This window comes from Vitis riparia, chromosome 5 (assembly GCF_004353265.1).
Source record: "Vitis riparia cultivar Riparia Gloire de Montpellier isolate 1030 chromosome 5, EGFV_Vit.rip_1.0, whole genome shotgun sequence".
Taxonomy (NCBI): domain Eukaryota; kingdom Viridiplantae; phylum Streptophyta; class Magnoliopsida; order Vitales; family Vitaceae; genus Vitis; species Vitis riparia.
The window spans coordinates 13202015-13207382 of NC_048435.1; positions in this window are offsets into that span (position 1 = coordinate 13202015).

Below are 5368 nucleotides of genomic sequence, written 5' to 3' on the forward strand. Positions count from 1 at the left end.
TAATGAACCTATTCAAACAATATCAAAGCCATATAAAGTCCCAAATTTTTTTGAAAAGTTCAATGAAGTGGAGAATGCGAAGGGTACGAAGAATCTGAGGATTCTTCACATTCTTCGTACCCTTGGTAATTTTTTTAATATTTTGAGATTTTTATTTTTTTTGGGAATCAATCGAACACCTCCTAACTGTAATAAACCTATTTAAACAATATCCAAGCCATATGAAGTTCAAAATTGTTTTGAAAAGTTCAAAGAAGTGGAGAATGGGAAGGGTACAAAGAATGTGAGGATTCCTAACATTTTTCGTACCCTTGGTAATTTTTTAGTATTTTTGGATTTTGATTTTTCCAGAAAACATTTGAATAACTCCTAAGTGTAATAAACCTATTTAAAAAATATCCAAGACATATGAAGTCCCTAAATGTTTTGAAAAGTTCAAAGAAGTGAAGAATGAGAAGGATACAAGAACGTGAGGATTCCTCACATTTTTCGTACCCTTTGTAATTTTTTAGTATTTTTGGATTTTGATTTTTTAGGGAATGATTTGAATACCCCCTAAGTGTAATGAACCTATTTAAACAATAACCATGTCATATGAAATGCCAAAATGTTTTGAAAAGTTCAAAGAAGTGGAGAATGGAATGTGAGGATTCCTCACATTCTTCATACCTTTGGTAATTTTTCAGTATTTTCATATTTTGATTTTTTTCAGGAATCATTTGAACATTTCCTAAGTGTAATAAACCTATTTAAACAATATCCAAGCCATATGAAGCCCCAAAATTTTTTGAAAAGTTCAAAGAAGTGGAGAATGGGAAGGATTAAAAGAATGTGAGGATTCCTCACATTCTTTGTACCCTTGGTAATTTTTTATTATTTTTGGATTTTGATTTTTTAAGAAATCATTTGAACAACCCCTAAGTGTATTGAACCTATTTAAATAATATCCAAGCCATATAAAGTCCTAAAAATGTTTGAAAAATTTAAAGAAGTGGAGAATAGGAAGAGTACAAAGAATGTGAGGATTCCTCAAATTCTTCGTACCCTTGCTAATTTTTAAGTATTTTTGGATTTTTATTTTTTCGGGAATCATTTGGACACCCCCTAAGTGTAATGAACCTATTTAAAAAATATCCAAGTTATATGAAATGCCAAAATGTTTTGACGAGTTCAAAGAAGTGGAGAATATGAAGAATGTGAGGATTCCTAATATTCTTCGTACCCTTTGTAATTTTTTAATATTTTTACATTTTGATTTTTTCAGGAATCATTTGAACACCTCTTAAGTGTAATGAACCCATTTAAACAATATCCAAGCCTTATGAAGTCCCAATTTTTTTTTGAAAAGTTTAAAGAAGTGGAGAATAGAAAGGGTACGAATAATGTGAGGATTCCTCACATTCTTCGTACCCTTGGTAATTTTTTCGTATTTTATGGATTTTGATTTTTCTGGAAATCATTTGAACACCTCCTAAGTGTTATGAACCTATTTAAACAATATCCAAGCCATATGAAGTCCCAAAATTTTTTGAAAATTTCAAAGAAGTGGAGAATAGGAAGGGTACGAAGAATGTGAGGAATCCTCACATTCTTCGTACCCTTGGTAATTTTTTTAGTATTTTTGGATTTTGATTTTTTTTGGAATCATTTGAATACCTCCTAACCGTAATGAACATATTTAAAAAAGAATTCCAAGTCATATGAAATGTGAATTTTTTTTGAAAAGTTCAAAGAAGTGGAGAATGGAGAGGGTACGAAGAATGTGAGGAATCCTCACATTCTATGTACCCTTGGTAATTTTTCAGTATTTCCAGATTTTGATTTTTTCGGGAATCATTTGAACACCTCCTAAGTGTAATGAACCTATTTAAACAATATCCATGCCATATATAGTCTGATTTTTTTTGAAAAGTTCAAAGAAGTGGAGAATGGGAAGGGTACAACAAATGTGAGGATTCCTAACATTTTTCGTACCTTTGGTAATTTTATAGTATTTTTAGATTTTGATTTTTTCGGGAATCATTTGAACACCTCCTAAGTATAATGAACCTATTTAAACAATATCATAACCATATAAAGTCCCAATTTTTTTTGAAAAGTTCAAATGAGTGGAAAATAGGAAGGGTATGTAGAATGTGAGGATTCCTCACATTCTTCGCACGCTTGCTAATTTTGAATTATTTTTTGGATTTTTATTTTTTTCAAAATAGTTTGTATACTTACTAAGTGTAATGAACCTATTTAAACAATATCCAAGCTATATGAAATCCCAAATTTTTTGAAAAGTTCAAAGAAGTGGAGAATAGGAAGGGTATGAAGAATGTGAGGATTCCTCACATTCTTCGTACCCTTGATAATTTTTTTAGTATTTTTTTATTTTGATTTTTTTTGGAATCATTTGAACATCTCTTAATTGTAATGAACATATTTAAAAAAGAATTCCAAGTCAAATGAAATGTGAAATTTTTTTGAAAAGTTCAAAGAAGTGGAGAATGGAGAGGGTACGAAGAATGTGAGAAATCCTCACATTCTTTGTACCCTTGGTAATTTTTCAATATTTTCAGATTTTGATTTTTTCAGGAATCATTTGAACACCTCCTAAGTGTAATGAACCTATTTAAACAATATCCATGCCATATATAGTCCGATTTTTTTTTTTTTTTTTGAAAAGTTCAAAGAAGTGGAGAATGGGAAGGGTACAAAGAATGTGAGGATTCCTAACATTCTTCATACCCTTGGTAATTTTTTAGTATTTTTGGATTTTGATTTTTCCAGAAATCATTTGAATAACTGCTAAGTTTATTGAACCTATTTAAAAAAAATCCAAGCCATATGAAGTCTCAATTTTTTTTTCAAAAAGTTCAAAGAAGTGGAGAATGGGAAGGGTACAAAGAATGTGAGGATTCCTCACATTTTTTGTACCCTTTGTAATTTTTTAGTATTTTTGGATTTTTTTTTTGGGGAATGATTTGAACACCCCCTAAGTGTAATGAACCTATTTAAACAATAACCATGTCATATGAAATGCTAATTTTTTTTTTTTGAAAAGTTCAAAGAAGTGAAGAATGGGGAGGGTACGAAGAATGTGAGGATTCCTCAAATTCTTCGTACCCATGGTAATTTTTTAGTGTTTTTAGATTTTTATTGCTTCGGGAATCATTTGAACACCTCCTAAGTGTAATTGACTTATTTAAACAATATCATAACCATATGAAGTCCCAATTTTTTGAAAAGTTCAAAGAAGTGGACAATAGAAAGGGTACGAAGAATGTGAGGAATTCTCACATTCTTCGTACCCTTGGTAATTTTTTAGTATTTTTTTTATTTTGATTTTTGCGGAAATCATTTAAACACCCCCTAAGTGTAACGAACCTATTTAAATAATATCCAAGCCATATTAAGTTCCATTTTTTTTAAAAAAAAAAAAAGTTGAAAGAAGTGGAGAATAGGAAGGATACGAAGAATGTGAGGATTCCTCACATTCTTCATTCCCTTGGTAATTTTTTAGTTTTTTTGGATTTTAATTTTTTTTTGGAATCATTGTAACACCCATAACTGTAATGAACCTATTTAAATAATATCCAAGTGATATGAAATGCCAAAAAAAATCTAAAACTTTAAAGAAGTGGAGAATAGAAAGGGTAATAAGAATGTGAGGATTCCTCACACTCTTCGTACCCATGGTAATTTTTTAGTATTTTTGGATTTTGATTTTTTCGGAAATCATTTATACACCGTCTAAGTGGAATGAACCTATTTAAACATTATCCAAGCCGTATGAATTCCCAAAATGTTTTCAAAAGTTCAAAGAATTGGAGAATAGGAAGGGTACGAAGAATGTGTGGATTCCTTACATTGTTTGTACCCTTGGTAATTTTTTAGTCTTTTTCGATTTTGATTTTTTTGGGAATCATTTGAACATCCCCTAAGTGCAATGAACGTATTTAAAAAATATTCATGTCATATGAAATGCCAAAAAAGTTTGAAAAGTTCAAGGAAGTGGAGAATGGGGAGGGTACGAAGAATGTGAGGATTCCTCAAATTCTTTGTACACTTGGTAATTTTATTGTATTTTTAGATTTTGATTTTTTTCGGGAATCATTTGAACACTTCTTAAGTATAATGAACCTATTTAAACAATATCATAGCCATATGAAGTCCCAATTTTTTTTTGAAAAGTTCAAATTAGTGGAAAATAGGAATGGTACGTAGAATGTGAGGATTCCTCACATTCTTCGCACACTTGGTAATTTTGAATTATTTTTTAGATTTTTATTTTTTTTGAAATCCTTTGAATACCCACTAAGTGTAATGAACCTATTTAAATAATATCCAAGCCACGTGAAGTCCCAAAATTTTTTGAAAAGTTCCAAGAAGTGGAGAATAGGAAGGATACGAGGAATGTTAGGAATCCTCACATTCTTCATACCCGTGGTAATTTTTTAGTATTTTTTAATTTTGATTTTTCCATAAATCATTTTAACACCTCCTAAGTGTAATGAACCTATTTAAATAATATCCAAGCTATATGAAGTCCCAAAAAAGTTTGAAAGTTCAAAGAAGTGGAAAATGGGGAGGGTATGAAGAATATGAGGATTCCTCACATTGTTTATACCCTTGGTAATTTTTTAGTATTTTTAGATTCTAATTTTTTTCGGGAATCATATGAACACCTTCTAAGTGTAATAAACCTATTTACACAATATCCAACGCATATGAAGTCCCATACTTTCGAGAAGTTTAAAGAAATGGAGAATAGGGAGGGTACGAAGAATGTGAGGATTCCTCACATTCTTCGTACCCTTGGTAATTTTTTTAGCATTTTTAGATTTTGATTTTTTTTGGTAATAATTTGAACACCTCCTGAGTGTAATGAACCTATGAAAATAATATCCAAACCATATGAAATCCCAAAAAAGTTTTTAAAAGTTCATAGAAGTGGAGAATAGGAAGGGTACGAAGAATGTGAGGATTCCTCACATTGTTCGTACCCTCTGTAATTTTTTAGTCTTTTTAGATTTTGATTTTTTTAGGAATCATTTGAACACCCCCTAAGTGTAATGATTCTATTTAGAAAATTTCATGTCATATGAAATGCCAAATTTTTTTTTAAAGTTCAAAGAAGTGGAGAATGGGGAGGGTACGAAGAATGTGAGGATTCCTGAAATTCTTCGTACCCTTGGTAGTATTTTAGTATTTTTAGATTTTTATTTTTTCAGGAATAATTTGAATACCTCCTAAGTGTAATGAACCTATTTAAACAATTTTCAACCCATATGAAGTCCCAAATATTTTTGAAAAGTTCAAAGAAGTGGAGAATAGAAAGGGTACGAAGAATGTGAGGATACCTCACATTCTTCGTTCCCTT